This window comes from Triturus cristatus, chromosome 1_2 (assembly GCF_964204655.1).
Source record: "Triturus cristatus chromosome 1_2, aTriCri1.1, whole genome shotgun sequence".
Classification (NCBI taxonomy): domain Eukaryota; kingdom Metazoa; phylum Chordata; class Amphibia; order Caudata; family Salamandridae; genus Triturus; species Triturus cristatus.
Window position 1 is genome coordinate 353,775,291 of NC_140580.1, and position 21,523 is coordinate 353,796,813.

Sequence of the window (21,523 nt, forward strand, 5' to 3'; positions counted from 1 at the left end):
ACCTCGGACGCGCGGGATGGATCGTGATTCCTCGGTCGGACTTCACCTTTCACATTTGTACGGTAAATCGTACGAGGACGTGTCGGACACATTTTCCGACCCGAGGACGTGTGGAGAATGATTCCCAATGCGGTTCGTATGGACTTTTTACCATGCGAATCGTGATTGCCAGTTCGTACGGCACTTGTACGATTCGTACGGTAAAAAGACCGGATACGAGTCGCACGGGGAAATTTTTTACCGGATCGTAATCGGCACCTGAATGTTCTCTAACTTTCAGAGACTACATCAACTAAACAGCATTTTGTCTACAAAGAACATCTTCATTCAAATACAACCAAAAACACTTGGTAAGTATATATAAAAAAAAATCTTTTTTGCTATTTTCATTTAAATATATAAAGTACTATTGCATATATTTTCATATACATTTTTTCCAAATTTCTAACACATCACAATGACAGAAGAAGCCCAATTTATAACATCGCAAAAAGGAAAATTCCTATTGTGTTACATGGGTTACACATATACCCAAGAAAAGCAGACTGAACGAAATGTGAACTGGAAGTGTTCAAAATATTATTCAAACAAATGCTATGGACGAGCAACAACAAGAGCAACAACTGTACTATATACTAGAGAGCATAATCGTCCACCCAATCTCTCTGAAATAGAAGTCAGATCAACCCTTGAAAATATAAAAGAATTAAGCACTGGTTCACAAACTGCTACAAGTGTTATCCTAAAAGAACTATTACCTAGAGTGCCCAAAGAAGCAAGAGGCCAATTACCATCAATTGCTTCTATAAAAAGAACAATTGCTAGGACCAAAAAATCAACCACAACAACAATACCATCACCTAAAACTTTTCAAGATATCATCATTCCACCAGAATTAACTATCACCCACAATAATGAACCTTTTATTTTTTTGATAACAAAAGTACAGAAAAAAGAATCATAATGTTTGCTACTGCAAACAATATAACTAAACTCCAACAATGCCAAACATGGATGATGGATGGCACCTTTACAATATGCCCAAAACCATTCTACCAGCTTTACACAATACACGGTCAATATCACAACACTTCCATACCTTTAATCTATGCACTATTACCTAACAAACAAAACACAACATATAATGAAATGCTAGGAAAAATAAAACAAGAATCAAATGATTTTTCCCCTCAAAGAATTATCATAGACTTTGAGCAAGCCATGATAAATTCCATTCTAAAACTGTACCCCCATACATCTATCCAAGGATGTTACTTCCATCTAAACCAATGTATATGGAGACATTTACAAAAATCTTCACTAAGGTGCCGATCACGATCCGGCAAAAACCGGGTACGAACCGTCGGACGGAGATAATCTCCGTCCGACGCGTACCCGGTCGTCAATTTTTACAAACAAGGAATTACGATTCGCACGGGTACACCATTACCGTACGAATCGTAAAAAAGCCCGACCGACCAAAAAAAACCTACCAATGCGATCCGGAAAAGCGCCGACCTGACGTCGGGACGCTCGCAGCCAGCCATTCACGACCCAGGAATTACGATTCGCACCGACGTCACCCCGCACGGTGAATATTTTCCGGCAGCCAAAAACTGCCGGGAAATCAGGACGACGCGAACAAGGACCACCAGTACGCGACGGACAGACGACGACGCGAACAAGGAGGACCAGTACGCGACGGACACACAGGACGACGCGACCAAGGAGGACCCGTACGCGACAGGACGACGCGATCAAGGAGGACCCATACGCGACAGGACGACGCGATCAAGGAGTACCAGTACGCGACGGACAGACATGGACCCGAACCTACGAGTCATCCCTGCCCTCATAGCAGTCCACCTCCTCTACAGGTTACGACGCAGACGCCGCAGAAGGTCAGAATAACTAAGGGAGGGGGGAAAGTGGGGTGGGGTGGGGGTGGCACGACCAGGGCAGGCCACAAAACAACCACATAAGTCACACACCACACATGGCCTGGACATACCTGACTCCCATGCCCTGGTCACCACGAGGGGGTGGGGGCGTGTCCTGATAAGCCAGCGACCGCCACAACGGAAGTCCGTCACCACGCGAACCGGCAACACAACCAGACAGGTACGACCCGTACCCACGCCTGAAGAGCGTGGGTACGAGTCATACCACGCCCACACACACGTCACCCCAACAATGGCGGGACGGATCGTACCCACGTGGCAAAGGCCTGGGTACGGCCCGCACAAGCATCACATAGCGTGGGGACGGATATGTACGGACCCTACCCCCACCCCGTATGCATGGAGCGTACCCCCACCCCAACAGTGTAAGTACGACCTGTACCCCCACCCGCGTATGCAAGGAGCGTACCCCCCACCCCAACAGTGTAAGTATGACCCGTACCCTCACCCGCGTATGCAAGGAGCGTACCCCCCACCCCAACAGTGTAAGTACGACCCGTACCCCCACCCGCGGACTCACGGACCGTACCCCCACCCCAACAGTGTAAGTACGACCCGTACCCCCCCCGCGTATGCAAGGAGCGTACCCCCCACCCCAACAGTGTAAGTACGACCCGTACCCCCACCCGCGTAAGCATGGAGCGTACCCCCACCCCAACAGTGTAAGTACGACCCGTACCCCCACCCGTGGACTCACGGACCGTACCCCCACCCCAACAGTGTAAGTACGACCCGTACCCCCAGCCGCGTATGCAAGGAGCGTACCCCCCACCCCAACAGTATAAGTACGACCCGTACCCCCACCCGCGGACTCACGGACCATACCCCCACCCCAACAGTGTAAGTATGACCCGTACCCTCACCCGCGTATGCAAGGAGCGTACCCCCCACCCCAACAATGTAAGTACGACCCGTACCCCCACCCGCGTATGCATGGAGCGTACCCCCCATGCCAACAGTGTAAGTACGACTCGAACCCTCACCCGCGTATGCAAGGAGCGTACCCCCCACCCCAACAGTGTAAGTACGACCCGTACCCCCACCCGCGGACTCACGGACCGTACCCCCACCACACCAGTGTAACTAGACTCGTACCCTCACCTCGAATGCATGGAGCGCACCCCCACCGTGTATGTTCCAAGCGTACATATCCAGAAATAGGAGGTGTGTGTGCAGAGTCCACCCAGCAGTGCCCAGAGGCAGGAGGGGTGTGTGCCTATCACTCCCAGCAGTGCCCTGAGACAGGAGGGGTGTGTGCAGAGTCCTCCCAGCAGTGCCCAGAGACAGGAGGGGTGTGTGCAGAATCCTCCCAGCAGTGCCCAGAGACAGGAGGGGTGGGTGCTGAGTCCTCCCAGCAGTGCCCAGAGACAGGAGGGGTGTGTGCCTATCACTCCCAGCAGTGCCCTGAGACAGGAGGGGTGTGTGCAGAGTCCTCCCAGCAGTGCCCAGACACAGGAGGGGAGGGTGTAGAGTCCTCCCAGCAGTGCCCAGACACAGGAGGGGTGGGTGTGGAGTCCTCCCAGCAGTGCCCAGAGACAGGAGGGGTGTGTGCCTATCACTCCCAGCAGTGCCCTGAGACAGGAGGGGTGTGTGCAGAGTCCTCCCAGCAGTGCCCAGACACAGGAGGGGTGTGTGCAGAGTCCTCCCAGCAGTGCCCAGACACAGGAGGGGTGGGTGCAGAGTCCTCCCAGCAGTGCCCAGAGACAGGAGGGGTGTGTGCCTATCACTCCCAGCAGTGCCCTGAGACAGGAGGGGTGTGTGCAGAGTCCTCCCAGCAGTGCCCAGACACAGGAGGGGTGTGTGCAGAGTCCTCCCAGCAGTGCCCTGAGACAGGAGGGGTGGGTGTGGAGTCCTCCCAGCAGTGGCCAGAGACAGGAGGGGTGTGTGCCTATCACTCCCAGCAGTGCCCTGAGACAGGAGGGGTGGGTGCAGAGTCCTCCCAGCAGTGCCCAGACACAGGAGGGGTGGGTGTGGAGTCCTCCCAGCAGTGCCCAGACACAGGAGGGGTGGGTGCAGAGTCCTCCCAGCAGTGCCCAGAGACAGGAGGGGTGTGTGCCTATCACTCCCAGCAGTGCCCAGAGACAGGAGGGGTGTAACACATGTGTGTGAGGCCGGAATTACCCACATCCATACTGCCTACAAGGGAACATGTCCCCATGAACTCATGTCAACAGACTCCACACACAAGTACAGTGATCACCAAGGATGCCACGATTGTTGCAGGTGGAGACATGGCCATGCATGCATGGCCAAAGTAGAAGGGCTCCGTCACACACACAGCTCATGTAGACACTGCTCTGCGCTAAACATTGTGAACACCCTGCAGGGAAGAAATCTGGGTACACAGAGGAAGGAATACACCCTGGGACAATTGCACCATGCAGTAACTGCTTACATGACCAAAGGAAGTTAGCCAACACCTTGTGATGGCACACAGATCCCAGGGTCCCCCCAATGAGCAGAACACTACTACATATCCCACACACCCAAACCCTTAAACACCACCCAAAACCATGTAGCAGCCCCACCAACACCAATACCAGCATAGCAGTAGTGTGATAATGAAAACAAAATTAAGCTTTATTCAGCATGAGCACAATGTCCGTGGATCGCAGGCAGTTCAATATTCACAAAGCCCATAGGGCAGTCAATGATTCGCAGCTGGATGGGGGACACAGTGGGATGCGTGTCCCCTACCTTGCCTGCACAGTCAAATGGCATCGTCTTCCATACTGGTGAGGGCATCAGGGGGGGGGGGAAGCACCAGGCACCGCAGGGACATCAGGGCAAAGGGGCGGCGTTGTGGGTGCAGGGATGGAGGACTCAACCATAAGGGGTGTGTCATGGCCAAAGGCGGAGGCCAGGATGGCACTACACACCTTAGCAAGGTCCTCCAGGGACTCCCCTGCACCCGAAGGGACCTCAGGCCCCAAGGAGGGGGGGGGTCAGAGGGATGGGTCGCAGCGCCACCGGGGGAGGGTGGAGACAGGGGGGGAGACTCAACCACCCTGACCGAGGACTTCCTTGACCGCTTGCGTGGTGGTGTAACTGTGGGGCTCAGGGACAGAGCGGCCATGAAGGAGTCCTTGGGGGAGATGTGGCCAGGAGAGCTGAGGGGAGGGGATTTGGAGGGAGTGGAATGGGTGGAATGCGGACTCCCACTATGGCTGCGTGTCACACGTTTGCCCCCCGACCCAGTGGGTGTGCCTACCTCACCCTGTGTGTGCGTGTCAGGAGGAGTGCGGTGGACCTTCCCTGCTGGTGTGGTGCCTGTGTCTGTTTATGTGGCTGCATGCCGACGTCTGGGTGTACGTGGGACAGGCATGGGAGTGGGAAGTGTGGATGGGGCAGGGGTAGGTGGGGGGAGGTCGCGCTGCAGGAGACCCACTGCTGCAGTCAGTGTGGAGTCTATGGACCTCAGCAAGTTGCGTTGGTCAGCCTGCGATGAATGAATGCCCTCCAAGAATGCCTCGATGTTGGTGAGGGTTTTCCCGTGGGCATGGAGGACATTAAGGATCGCAGCCTGACCAACCTGCAGTTGCCGCTGGATGTCCACAGACTCAGCATTGGCGGCAGCAGTGGAGACAGGGGCAGGGGGTGCGGTGCCTGGCCGGAAGGAGACATGCGGTGACCGGGCACGCTGGGAAGGGACACGAGCAAGTGGGAGGCGGCTGATGGGAACTGAGGGGGCGGTGCGAGGTGTTGTTCCGCTGTCAGCTGCTGGTGCAGCCACCGCCCACTAGGAGACATCCTCCTCGGACCTGTCAGCTTCGTATTCTGACGTGCCAGTCGACAGGTCCTCGGCCGCACTATCCTCCACCTCTGTCCCACTCGATGTGCCAGCCCCGATGTCACGGCTGGCACTGGTGCTCGGTCCCTCCGCCTTGCCTGTGTCCATGTCTCCCTCTGTGTCCCCCGACGATGCTGTGGGCAGGGTGGAGAGACCGAAATTAATCAGACAGCTGTACACATCAGTCACATGAGTCCAATCTACATAGGTAACACTGCATAGCCTGAAAAGGAAGATCCCTAACATCTACTAAACAAGGTACCGATGTAGGGCATGAAACACACAGTTGGTTGAGCCACCATGCCACTGAAACACCATGGAGAGCATGAGACAATAGCTAAAGACAGGAAACGTAGTCTGACATAGCACCAAGGCCCTGGGGACAATCCAGCACTGCATCTGCACCACACAGCGTCGGTGAAAATACCGATGACCAGGGACCATATCCATGAATTTGAGACACATGCTGCATAGGTAATGCTGAAAACATGCCCAACATGACTCGGTCACTGCACCTTGCGTGTGTGTCCAGACAAACATCACACACTGCCCAGACCCAGCAAGTAGAAATCAGGATTTGACACATAGGCATTGCCCGCCCCAACAAACCCCTACACGAGGCAAATTGTTGATACACAGGTGGCACCAACATCTCATAGTCTGGGTGATAAACACAGGGGCAGGCAAAATGCAAGATTGGACGCCAAACAGCCAAGGTGCGCCTGTACAAATAATGAGGTACCAGTGCCCATCCTCAGATGAGTATAACAAGACACACAGGCACTGGCAACTGTGAGTATGAAGAAGGACAATCAGGTCAGGCTGCACAGTGGACACCTGTACAAAATAGCACGTCTATATACATGGTGACAGGGGACAATGGCACAGAGCACAACCTACGCTGTAGACACTGAGAGTGTCCACGTTTATGATGACACATACACCACTGAGGAAAAGGTGCCCCAGGGGACAGTAGTGGGCACGCAACTACATGCTACTGAATGGTAATGACTGCAACACACGTCACCATCCCTGCACTATGCGTATCGCACACTCATGCACATCATGTCACAGGCCACTACATAGGACATGCGCGCTGTAAGGCATGACACATGAGAGACCAACTCCCATGTCTGGAGTCAGCATCAGTGCCAACTGACATGGAACCCACATGCAGTGAACTTGACAGTGCACAGGCAAGGTCCCACAACCTGTTACACACCACCCCCACACATGATGCTACAGTCATTGTTCTCGTGGACAAAGCGCCAGCCTACATTACCTTGTGAAGGAGTGACTACACACAGACCAGGGAACACATTGCAAGGAGGGGAAGGGTGGCAGGGGCGCAGCGCTATACTGGGGCAAACAGGATCTGCACAGCACCTTTAAACCCTGCCAGTGAATTCATGCTACTGTGCCCTTACAAATGCCGGTGACACACAACAAACACACATGTACCTACCCCCTTCCGGCTGCTGCATCGCCTGTAAGCGCCTCTCCAGGTCTGGAAAGACCACCGGCAGCACACGCCTGTGGAGGTGGCTCAGACGGCGGCGGCCGCGGTTCTTGTGGCTCTCAGGTGAGTCCCCCAGCAGGAGCCGTGCAATCCTCCGCGTCCAGCACCGGATATCCTGCCAGCGTTTCCTCACCTGGGGCAGGCTCCGCCTCCGACCATCCACACCGCTCACGGCACTGACGGCGGTCAGCCAGATCTGCTCCTTGGCAGTGGCGCCTACCTGTGAGGAAGAACAAGTGACACCACATCAATACACCAGCCACATGTCACAGAGAGACATATGAGTACAAATTAGCTGGTTACAACAAGGCATGTCATGCAGTCAACGCATTGCACCTTTGTCATAGGGACATCATCCCCTGGTGAGGGAAAAAGCAGTACGTGCCATAGTGGGTACACAGGTGGAATGATGGCAATGTCACAATCAATGATCAAGGCTCACACTGTGCATCACACCCACCCCTCCTGTCTCAGGGCACTGCTGTGAGGACTCCACACCCACCCCTCCTGTCTCAGGGTACTGCTGTGAGGACTCTGCATCCACCCCTCCTGTCTCAGGGCACTGCTGTTAGTGATAGGCCCCCACCCCTCCTGTCTCAGGGCACTGCTGTTAGTGATAGGCCCCCGCCCCTCCTGTCTCAGGGCACTACTGGGAGGACTCTGCATCCACCCCTCCTGTCTCAGGGCACTGCTGTTAGTGATAGGCACACACCCCTCCTGTCTCAGGGCACTGCTGTTAGTGATAGGCCCCCACCCCTCCTGTCTCAGGGCACTGCTGGGAGGACTCTGCATCCACCCCTCCTGTCTCAGGGCACTGCTGTTAGTGATAGGCACACACCCCTCCTGTCTCAGGGCACTGCTGGGAGACATCAGGCACCCCCCCCGGGACCCCCCCTACAGTACATGGCATGTGTGTCACACAGGACACAATGCCTGAAGTCACAGTCACAACATAGGGACAGTCTGTGCCAGTGGCCTATGCACTCACCTGATACCCTGGTCGCCCATACAGCATGGAGTACTGTGGGAGGATCACATCCAGCAGAGCCATGTTCTCCTCCAGGGTGAATGGCTGTGTCCTCTCCACAGCCCTTGACATGGTTCCAGGGAATCAGTAGCAGCAGCTGGGTCGACGAATGCAAAGATGTGCAGGCAAGTACTCCCTCATGGGACCTGGCTGCCTTATATGTGCCCTTCTGCCCAGTCTCATGCACAGGAGTACAGAGTGATTGGTCACTCACATTTGCATCCTATGTTTCCACCAATCCCTTCAAACCTAGCAGTCTGTGGGTTCTCTATCGGTTTCATTCTCCTGCATGATGTCAGCCCCACAAACACATTGCAACAAAGTAGAAGAATTCCAACTGACTTCTGCTGTGCACCTTCCAGAAGAAATTCGAAATTTGAACTTGGTCTCCATGACAACCAGCATGCATGTAGGCCTTAATACTTGTCCCCTATGTAATTTGGAGCATCACACACAGGTACGGTGCGTTTCGGGACCCTAGGGCACCCCAAATGCATTGCAACGGCCCGTACATGCATGCCTACGTTCACTATCACTATGGGTGTCCTCGCGTATGCGTACTCGTAGTGGTACGGGCCGTACACTCGCATGTACGCTCACTATCCCTACGAGTACGCATACGCGTGCAGACCCATACTGATAGTGAGCGTAGATGCGTGTGTACGGCCCGTACCACTACGAGTACGCATACGCGTGCAGACCCATAGTGATAGTGAGCGTAGATGCGTGTGTACGGCCCTATCACTATGGGTGTCCTCGCGTATGCGTACTCGTAGTGGTACGGACCGTACACACGCATCTACGCTCACTATCACTATGGGTCTGCACGCGTATGCGTACTCGTAGTGGTACGGACCGTACACACGCATCTACGCTCACTATCACTATGGGTCAGCACGCGTATGCGTACTCGTAGTGGTACGGACCGTACACACGCATCTACGCTCACTATCACTATGGGTCTGCACGCGTATGCGTACTCGTAGTGGTACGGACCGTACACACGCATCTACGCTCACTATCACTATGGGTCTGCACGCGTATGCGTACTCGTAGTGGTACGGACCGTACACACGCATCTACGCTCACTATCACTATGGGTCTGCACGCGTATGCGTACTCGTAGTGGTACGGACCGTACAAATGCCTGTACGCTCGCCATCACGATGGGTACACATATGGCAGCACTCCCACAGTGATTTGGGAACATACACAGGCCCTCTTAGCAGCAGTACGGCGGTTTTTACACATCACAGTGGTGATAGGCGACACACAGGTAGGAATAGGGCGGACATACTTGTCCATGGATGGACATACTTGTCCATGGATGGACATACTTGTCCAGGAATGGACATCAAGGCATCGTCTGTGCATTACTACATGTGTGGGGCACAGGTGTGACAGGCTGTGATGTGGAACATGACTCCTGAGGGGAGAAGGCACCAGATGTATGATGAGATGTGTATAGGTGTACTGTGTAACGGTGCAATGTGTGCCAGGCATGCCCTTAACTCCTTTGACATGTGTGCATGTCGTACTGCGCACTTGGGGTGAGCGTCACTGGCATGGCACGGACACCAACACACGGAAGTGTCCCATGATGCCCGGTACAGGGGTTATGACACATGACTTGTCACTACCCACAGTGCACAATGTGACTATGTCATTTATGTGTGCGGGATTTCCATCAGGTTGATGTTGTAGCACCCTCAAAAGCTGCAGCCGTTGCAGCAACCAACATGTGTCTGTGTGTAGATTGTCATTGCACACTGTTCCGCACACCATGCCACATGTGTTATCGGATGTGAGGTGCACATGTATGCATGGGACACGGAGTAGCGTGACAAGGCCATGTCAGCATCCTCACAAGGAATGTGTGGTGAGTCATGACATGTGCACCTTCATGGCAAGGTGTGTGGGCAGGCCTAGTGTAATGTCATGTGACCTGTGGCTCCGGTGTTCCGCTACCAGTCTCTGCAATCGGCATCCTACTTCTGCTGATGTGTGGGTGTATGTCACTCTTGTCTTGCGTCTGGCTGTTCACTTGCACTGGGACACAGCTATTCCCATGGCGTGGCATGGGGAGGTTCTCAATCTCCGTGTGTAGCTGGGTCTTGGAAGGAGTGTCACCTTGCATCCATACGTGTCCTGCCCATGTAGCACATACCTGACTCCCTATGTAGCATGTGTGTATTGCCAGATTTACATGTGCTCAGTAGACATGAGTTGTTGTCGTAGTGCACTCACTCTTCCTTGTCACTTCCAAATTACTGCAGAGCGCCGCCTCTTGCCCGAAGAATTCCAGACTTGGCTGCCATGCAGGAGAATGACAGGATCCGGCTCTACCGCTTCACCCAACCGTTGATTCTGGAGCTGACGGCGAGACTGGCACCACACCTGCAACCGCAGCACAGGTATCCTACGGCACTGACACCCCAGCTGAAGGTAATGGCTGCCCTACATTTTCTTGCCACGGGTACCTTCCAAAATACCATAGCTCATGTTGGTGGCATGTCCCAGAGCATGTTCAGCGGTGTGCTGCATGATTTCTTGGAGGCCATGTTGATTCACCTGGATGACTTCATCAAGTTCCCAACCCCTGAACAGATGACTGAGGTCAAGCGTGGATTCTATGCCCTGGGAGGGATGCCCCATGTCATTGGGTCCATAGATGGGACACATGTAGCTTTGGTACCACCACACGCACGGGAGGTGGCGTACCGCAATCGGAAGCACTACCACTCCATCAATGCCCTTGTGGTGTGTCTGTCCAACATGGTGATTTCACATGTCTGTGCTCGTTTTCCAGGATCAGCACACGATGCCTACATCATGAGGCGTAGCGGGATGCCTGATATGATGATGCAGCTGCGCAACGAACGGGCATGTGTTGTTGGTGGGTACAGTCTGTCTGTCCTGTATTCTGTATAGCCTACCAGCACGACCGCTTCACCACTTCTAACGATGACCATGTGCTTCCCATGTAGGGGACGCTGGCTATCCCAACATGCCTTGGCTGCTGACACCTCTCCGCAACCCCATCACGCCGGCCCAGCTCCGCTACAACACCGCCCATGGCCGGACAAGGCGAGTGATAGAGAGGACGTTTGGCATGCTGAAGAGCCGATTCCGGTGCCTCCACAAGACCGGCGGTGCACTCCCTTATGCCCCGGCGAAGGTCTGCAAGATCTTCATGGTCTGCTGCATGCTGCACAACATGGCAGTTGAAAGATCTGTGCCACTCATCCTGAATCAACATGACGAGGACCATCCACCCGTGGAGGACGAAGGGCTTGGCAATGGGGCTAGTGATGTGGAGGATGTGGAGCCGCAAGAGGACATCCGGACTCGGCTCATACGCGACTTCTTAGCTTAGTGGTGAGTACCAGTGTCTGAGTGTGCACGCATTGGTCCCCGTGTGGCATGCGTTGTGATGTGTGTCTCCACCTGCATGTATGGCACGTGAGTCAGAGGTGTGTGTGGGTGTGTCACTGGAGTGATGGTGGCAGTGATGGTAGTATTTCCCCAGTCACAATGATGACCTAGCATGTTGTCATCCATACATGTGTCGAGTAAATGCACATGCAAGTGGCTGTGTTATTTGTGGCTGACTTCTTGTGTGTCTCTCTTCCCCAGGTACCTGCGCATGCCGTTTGCTGGTTGCATTGTTGTGCCACTGCTATTCCTCATGGACATGACATCGTGGGCTGACTCAGCGTTACAGGCACGGACACGTTTGGAAGTCTCCATGGGGTAAGGGATGCATCTGGGTGGTTGTGGCAGTTGTTCACGATGTATGCACACTGCCCCTGTCGATGTGTTGTTCCTCTGCAGCCATGTCGCATCCCCATGGGACACGACATGCAGCTGTGTACACCTGAATAGATGGTCTGCCTGGTTGACAGTCATCAGTGATGGGATAGTGGATTGTGATGATGGCATCAATGTGTGTGACACTGCCCTCGGACACATACGGTTAGCATTGGCTTGACATGGTGTGGGACTTCCACATCAGCGGATCTATGGTGTATGGCAGGCTCTCCGTGTGCAGCTGTGGGTATTTAGCTGTTAGCCGACGCTTGTGTGCCAGTTCCATGGCTATCACGCATTTGTGCTGCAGAAGGGGGGTGCCAGTGTTGGACCCACATGTCACTCCACATGATGTGTTCATGTGTACATCGAGTTGCCTCTGCAATCCCGAATACATGACTAATAAAGGTGTCCCTATGCCTCCAAGGTGCCTCTTCTCAGTCAATGCTGGTGTGTTGGCACGGTGCATCCTGCATGTCTGGCATGGTATTCCCTGATTGTGGCTATGTGTCAATGTGTCGAGTGGCAAGATGCAAGCTGTGTGTGTGGGCTGAGACTGTGTATTGGGCATGATGTCCATGACTGCGTGGGTATTGTGACATGTGCCATCCCCATGCATCCAACGTTGGCCAGGCCCCCATTCTCTGCATCCACCGGACTCAAGCTTGCAGGACATGGTTCTGCCACCTGTCTACACATACCTGGGTGCCCCCCAGGACACTGGACTGGATCCCTGACCTCTGCGCATGACTGTTGGTGTACTCAATGTGTGTGTCAGCACGGTTGTTCGGCCACCCCCTCAGCTGGTTGTGCCCATCACGGGTGTGTATGGTGCTCCATGTCTGTCTTGCCTAATACACTGTGACCCATGTGTCCTGTGCCAGACTCAGGCCCCAGGGTGTGGATGGTTGAAGAGAAAAGATGACTCAGGCATGTTTAGACTTTACAAGACACATGTTAGGTAATAATGCTACCAGCAGGCATCTACTCTTCATAGTGTGATTTATTATTGGGGGGGGGGGACAAAGTGAGGGGCTTTCCGGGATTATGGAATCCAAAGTTCAGTAGGGGAGTTGGTGTCCTTGCCATTGGAAATCCTCAGAGTCCATGCCACAGTCTTTGTCAACATTGGTCAGCCAGTGACCAGCAGGGCCATGTGGCAGAGAATGTCTCTTGATGCTGTGATGCTGTTGCTCCAGTGGGCCAGGTGCCAGGCCAGGTGTCCTGGGAGATGGTGATGTAGCAGCCACCCTCACGGTCCTTTCCGTGGACGACCCGGCCTCCTGCGGGGAACCTCAGCAGCAGGCCGTGACGACGTCTGGGATGCTCCGTCGGATGTTTCCTCCTCCTCCTCCTGATCCCTCCCTGTGGGTGGTGATGTTCTCCGCCTTCTGGCACAGGGAGGGTCGGCCATGGTATCGGCCATCCGACGGAGTGTAGCGTGAATCCCCTGGAATGCCGTCACTTGCTCAGCCTGTCTGTCCTCCATCCTCCGTTGGTGTACCAGTAGACAGGCAATTAGCTCCGCATGTTGCTGGGCCTGCTGGGCCTTGATCCCCTCGAGGACGGACACAACCTGGGCCATGCCCGTAGTGTCCTGCCGGTATGAGTCCAGGATGTTACGGACATGGGAAAATACCGGATCCCCAGCCAACTGGTCAGGCTCGCGCCTCCGCCGTCCTCCACTCCCACCACCCCTGCCCACTTGCACCTGGCCTGCACTTGTGGGCACATGGGGTCTCCGGGACCCCTGAGGGGTGGCATTGGCGTTGTCGCCTCCCTCCTCCTGGGTGCCCGGGACACCGTGTCCCTCCTGGCGAGCCTGGCTGCATTGTGGTGTTGGGGCAGGGATCCTGTGTGTCTCCTGGGATGTGGCAGGAGTGGGGGTGGTGGTTGGCACAGTTGTACCTGACGCAGGTGCTGCAGGTGGTTGGACACCAGAGGGGCCAGGTCGGTCGGGGTCGTCCGCAGAGTGGTGAGAGTGGTCGCTGCCGGTGGGATCGGGCTCCTGCAGATCCGGGTCCTGTGAGTGTTCCCCCCCAGTGTTGGGGGGTGCACCACGACGTTGACCTGTGTGTGAGAGAGACAATGTTAATTTTGGTCCATGCAACATCCATGTTTCATCAGTTTCAAAGTTGGCACATTTCCTCTTGGAATTAGGATCGGTCTTGCATTCCACTCACAGTGCACTTGTGCATGGGTGTGTCCCTTGGGCACCACTTTGGCCCCTTTAACTATGTGTGGCACAGTCTTACTTGCTGCGTCAAGTGTGACTGCAGTCAGCAGTGGAGTGGGCAGGTGTGGCGAGCCATGCATTGGCGCCTTCCGTGTAGCACTGTACATGTGCACATGGAGTGGATCCACACACTTATATGATCCAGGTAGCTGTCCTTGTGCTCGTGAACAGGTTGTGACATGGCCCTGTGTTTTGCCATGGTGAAGAGGGGGGGTTCTGGCACTGGCCACCCTTGTCTACATGCACGCAGTCTACCTGCTGACGAGCAGACATTCACACACGCAACACGGCTGATTAGCTCTCCCTGTGTCTCGCTCCCTCTGTGTCCCCCTCTCCCTCCCTCCGTGTGTCAGCCTCCTCCCTCTGTCCGTCTCCCTCCCTCTCTGTCCCCCTCTCCCTCCCTCTCTGTCCCCCTCTCCCTCCCTCTGTGTCCCCCTCTCCCTCCCTCCGTGTGTCAGCCTCCTCCCTCTGTCCGTCTCCCTCCCTCTCTGTCCCCCTCTCCCTCCCTCTCTGTCACCTTCTCCCTCCCTCTGTGTCCCCCTCTCCCTCCCTCCGTGTGTCAGCCTCCTCCCTCTGTCCGTCTCCCTCCCTCTCTGTCCCCCTCTCCCTCCCTCTCTGTCCCCCTCTCCCTCCCTCTCTGTCCCCCTCTCCCTCCCTCTCTGTCCCCCTCTCCCTCCCTCTGTGTCCCCCTCTCCCTCCCTCTGTGTCCCCCTCTCCCTCCCTCCGTGTGTCACCCTCTGTCACCTCGGCCCAGCTTCCTGGGCACACACTGTTAGCAGATCTTTGAGTGGCCCTTGGCTTGTTGATGTGAGTTTGTTTCTGATCTCCAGGCACCCATTGGGTGTGATGTGTGTCTGTGCGCTGCTGCTGTGGTGGTGTGTGCTGCCACTCTTTCACAATGTTGGCTGTTCATTAGCTGCTGTCATGTGCAAAACAGTGCCTTCACCCCCATGTGTTGATGCAAGGCGTCCGCCATTTGCTGGCAAGTCATTCCTGTGTTGGGACACACTGTTTGTCTGGCTGTGACCTAGGCCATATGGGTAGAGTGAATTGTTGTCTGCTTCTGAGTTGCACTATGTGCTTTTTGGGGCCCAGCCTCCCGCCATCCGGGTTACCGTGTCATGTGTTGTTGTCTTCTGTGGCCTGTGACTTGACATTGTCCAGCTGGGTGCATGGGGCATGGTGGCAGCAGTGGAATGTGCGTGCTCATGGAGTGTGGTTGAGTCATGCGATGGCTTGTGGTGGTTGCGTGCCTGTTAGTGATGTTGGTTGTGGATGCCGTTCCCCCCATGTGAGGTGCGTTGTTTGTGTGCTCACCCGGGTCTCGGAGTCCTTCTAATCCTTCGACTGCCTCCACCGGCAGTATGGCCATCACCCTCTCCTCCCAGGGATGGTAGTGTACGGGTCTGCGGGAGGGCCCTCCTCCGGTGGCGTTGGCCTGGTCGTGTTCATCCTGCCTCTTGGCTCGGACCCTCCTCCGCAGATCGTACCACCTGTTCTGGCATTCCTGCCTGGTCCGTCTGGTGTCCGCAACAGCATTCACAGCATCGACGATGGTCTGCCACATGGCTGTTTTTGCTGCCTGGCTGGTGTTTCTGACCAATGTTCCAAAGATCTGTGGCTCGACTCTGAGGATTTGATCAACAAGAACCTCCAACTCTCGGTTACTGAACTTTGGATTCTTGGTAGTGGGCATGATGAGGGGTGTGGATGGTGGGGGGGGTGTGGATGGTGGGGGTGGTGTGTGGATGGTTGTGGGTGTGTGGGTGTGGTTGTACAGGTGTGTGTGTGTGTGAATGTGATGAGGGTGTGTTTGTGAAGGTGGTTGTGTGAAGGTGTGCAAGTGTAAGGTGTAGTAAAGGTTGAGGTCTGGTGCTGTGGGTTGTCTGTGGGGTCTGGCAGCAGTGGGTCTGTTGCAAAGGCTCATGGTTTGTGTGTGTGGGCCCTTTTTATTGGTCCATTGGTGGGTGTGGCTGTGTTTGAATTTTGGGTGGGTTGGTTATAAGGAGTGGTGGTGTATTGGGCCTCTGTTTGTTTTTGGCAGTTGCAGGTCAGTGAAGGTGTTGTTTTAGTGTTTGTTGGCCATGTTTAGTGGCTTTGTGCCATTCGAATGGTGTATAGTTGTGTTGTTTTGTTTTGTCCTGGTTGTGTCCGTGCGTTTTGAGCGTGTGTACGGTGTGTACATGGGCCATTTGGTTGCACGGTGCTGTCCTTGTGTGTGGCTTGGTACGACTCGTACATGCGGTTGTGATGTTGGGGCCTGGGGTGCGCTCCGTACTTAGGAGGTTGTGTTGGGGGTAGGACTCGAACGTACTGGGTACACGGTGGTACGACACGTACAGGGGTGGGGGTACGACTGGAACGTACTGGGGTGTGGGTACACGGTGGTACGACACGTACAGGTGGGGGTATGAGTCGAACGTACTGGGGTGTGGGTACACGGTGGTACGACACGTACAGGTGGGGGTACGAGTCGAACGTACTGGGGTGTGGGTACACGGTGGTACGACACGTACAGGTGGGGGTAGGACTCGAACGTACTGGGGTGTACATACACGGTGGTTCGACACGTACAGGGGTGGGGGTACGACTGGAATGTACTGGGGTGTGGGTACACGGTGGTACGACACGTACAGGGGTGGGGGTACGACTGGAACGTACTGGGGTGGGGGTACACGGGGGTAGGACACGTACAGGGGTGGGGGTACGACTGGAACGTACTGGGGTGGGGGTACACGGGGCTAGGACACGTACAGGGGTGGGGGTAGGGCTCGAACGTACTGGGGTGTGGGTACACGGTGGTACGACACGTACAGGGGTGGGGGTACGACTGGAACGTACTGGGGTGTGGGTACATGGTGGTACGACACGTACAGGGGTGGGGGTATGACTGGAACGTACTGGGGTGTGGGTACACGGTGGTACGACACGTACAGGTGGGGGTACGAGTCGAACGTACTGGGGTGTACATACACGGTGGGGGTTCGACACGTACAGGGGTGGGGGTAGGACTCGAACGTACTGGGGTGTACCTAGACGGGTGGGGGTGTACATACACGGGGGGTACGTGTCGGACATACGGGGGCTGGGGGGAGTGTTGGGCGCGTATGCGGGCACATGTCTCCATGGTTGCTATAGGAGTTCGGTGCGGACGGTGTTTTTTCCATACGGTTGTAACCTCGGACGCACGGGATGGATCGTGATTCCTCGGTCGGACTTGACTTTTCACGTTTGTAAGGTAAATCGTCTGAGGACGTGTCGGACACATTTTCCGACCCGAGGACGTGTGGGGAATGATTCCCAATGTGGTTCGTATGGACTTTTTACCATGCGAATCGTGATTGCCAGTTCGTACGGCACTTGTACGATTCGTACGGTAAAAAGACCGGATACGAGTCGCACGGGGTAATTTTTTACCGGATCGTGATTGGCACCTAAGTGTAGAATATGCCACAAACATAACTTTTGCACATCAAATAAAACTTTTAACAGCCCTAGCTTATGTACCAACCACAGATGTTGCAGAACATTACAATCTTTTATTAGAAAGTCAATTCTACAAGCAAAATGAACTAAAGTTATCTCCCCTCTTAGATTATTTTGAGGATACCTGGGTGGGGAGACTACACAGATCAGGCCATAGACGTCAGCCAAAGTTCCAAATACCTTGGTGGAATGTATATGTAAGTACACTCAACCAACAATCCAAAACTAACAACGCAGTCGAGGGCTGGCATAATGCATTCCTAACTTCTACTGGGAGAACAACTCCAACACTACAAAAACTACTAATTGCCATACAAAAGGAACAAAGTTTCCAAGAATTAAGAATGCAACAATCTGTCCTACAATTAAAACCAAAACAATCTAGACAAACTACTCAAATGTATAATTACCTACAACAACAGGTACAGCTATACCCATCCACAAGAGGTCTTGAGTACTTAAATATAATAGCTCAAACTCTCTTCTAAACCATTTCAAAAATATTAACCCACAATTCTACTAAAACAACTATCACAACATAAAGAAACCACTTTATTATATCAAATAATTAATTATGTTGTCTAAAATATATAAATAATTTATATCTACATATATTTAGACAACATAATTAAACAAAACAAGTACACAACAACAATAATAAAAATAGAATATTTTCCCACCCACAATTAAAATATTTAAATCAACTTACCTGTCTAGTTGCTCCAATACGATAATGACATTCCTTCCAAATAAATCCAGGTAGTTCAAAATCCATAGATATCAAAAATTAACCCAAACAAAATGGACAAATACAACTGTTTTTCGAAAAAATCGTCTAGGCCAAAAAACGACAATCCAATAACCATAAAAATCCCGAAAAATCTTAAAAAGATGAATAACCGCTCCTGGAAACCCGAACAATAAAGGAAGTGTAAAATAAATATTAGTAAACACAACTAATACACACTTCGTTTAAAAAAAACGGTGTTTGAAAGAGACGAAAATATCTTCTCCGAAAAACCTACAAAAGAGAAACAAACATTCCCACCCACACACAAACACACATAATGCACCTAAAAACATCACTACAAACATTATTCAAACACTATAAAACTTTAACACACCTAAATAACAAAACACTAACAAAGCCGCAAACACGGAACACAACGTAAATTATAAAACCGTATACAAACTATTACTAACACCCTAACTTCTAAAACATCACTCCATACATACTTATTACAACATTACTACTTCCAGAAAACACTTAAAACTATTTAATAATAAAGAAAATAACTCTTACCTTCTCAAACGCGAAACAGCTCCCAAACGCGACTTGGATTCTACCAAAATAACCCAAAACAACAGCGAGCGGTTAATAAATAAAAGACCCAAACAAGCATAACAACTAAAAAAATACCAATAAATGGCCTAACTATTTATTTAACATTACACATTACTTTAAAAATTTGTAAAACATTAGAATAAAATACTCAAAAATAATACCTATTTATTTTATATATGTGAAAATTATTTAACTTATAATAATAAATATAATAAAATAATTATATTTACTAATATATTAAAAATGTATATATTACAAAAAAAAATGTATGAACATGATATAATTAATATATTGTATCTACAACATACCAGAACTAAAAATAAAAAGAACTATTATAAAATGTAAACATTTTCAATATTAATTATCTAATATGAATATAAATAATTAAAATATATTAATCATATATTTCAAAACATACAATTTCTTATAATTTCAAATAAAGTGTACAAATATTTACAGTATACAATATAAATTAAAAAATGTTAAACAGCTATAAAAATCAGAAAAAAAAATATATTTTTTTTCTGTTCATATATTAATGTCCAAAATATACATTACAAAAATAGATATCCATTATAAAAAATGTATTACAATAATACAAATGTTAAATACTAATTATTTTATTACATGTTTATTTCAATGATTTAATTGTTATAATATGCCTAATAATAAACAATATTTTCTCTGTAATTAATATACGTTCCAACAACTATAAAAAAAATCATATTTTCCTTTGTACTATTTAATACAAAAAATTTCAATTTGCATTCTGATATGACTTCTATGTTTTATCCAACAAAAACTAAAATCTACAGAATTATTGTAAATTAAAACAAAGTAATTGAACTGTTCCTATTCAACTCTATATTTAATGATAATAATTGCTATTTAACAAACTTAATTAATTTACTACTCCCACTACAGACTTAATTAATTAATTTACTATTCTCACTCCAAAATATATTTAATTAGGGTAGGTGCTGGACACTGAACTTAATTAATTTACTATTCCCACTCCAGCCTATATTTAATTAAGATAAGTGCTTGACACTGAACTTAATTAATTTACTATTCTCACTCCAATCTATATTAAATTAGGGTAGCTGCTGGACACTGAACTTAATTAATTTACTATTCCCACTCCAATCTATATTTAATTAAGATAAGTGCTGGACACTGAACTTAATTAATTTACTATTCTCACTCCAATCTATATTTAATTAGGGTAGGTGCTGGACACTGAACTTAATTAATTTACTATTCCCACTCCAGTCTATATTTAATTAAAATAACTGCTGGACACTGAACTTAATAAATGTACTATTCTCACTCCAATCTATATTTAATTAAGATAAGTACTGGACACTGAACTTAATTAATTTACTATTCCCACTCCAAAATATATTTAATTAGGGTAGGTGCTGGACACTGAACTTAATTAATTTACTATTCCCACTCCAGACTATATTAAATTAAGATAACTGCTGGACACTTAACTTAAATAATTTACTATTCCCACTCCAGTCTTTATTAAATTTACATAAGTGTTGGACACTGAACTTAATTAATTTACTATTCCCACTCCAGCCTATATTAAATTAAGATAACTGCTGGACACTTAACTTAAATAATTTACTATTCCCACTCCAGTCTTTATAAAATTTAGATAACTGCTGGACGCTGAACTTAATTATTTTACTATTGTCACTCCAATCTATATTTAATTAGAATAAGTGCTGGACACTGAACTTAATTAATTTACTATTCCCACTCCAGTCTATATTTAATTAAGATAAGTGCTGGACACTGAACTTAATTAATTTACTATTCTCACTCCAATCTATATTGAATTAGAGTAGGTGCTGGACACTGAACTTAATTAATTTACTATTCCCACTCCAAAATATATTTAATTAGGGTAGGTGCTGGACACTTAACTTAATTAATGTACTATTCCCACTCCAGCCTATATTAAATTAAGATAAGTGCTGGACACTGAACTTAATTAATTTACTATTCCCACTCCAGTCTTTATTAAATTTAGATAAGTGCTGGACACTGAACTTAATTAATTTACTATTGTCACTCCAATCTATATTTAATTAGGGTAGGTGCTGGACACTGAACTTAATTAATTTACTATTCCCACTCCAGTCTATATTTAATTAGGGTAGGTGCTGGACACTGAACTTAATTAATTTACTATTCCCACTCCAGTCTTTATTTAATTAAGATAAGTGCTGGACACTGAACTTAATTAATTTACTATTCCCACTCCAAAATATATTTAATTAGGGTAGGTGCTGGACACTGAACTTTATTAATTTACTATTGTCACTCCAATCTATA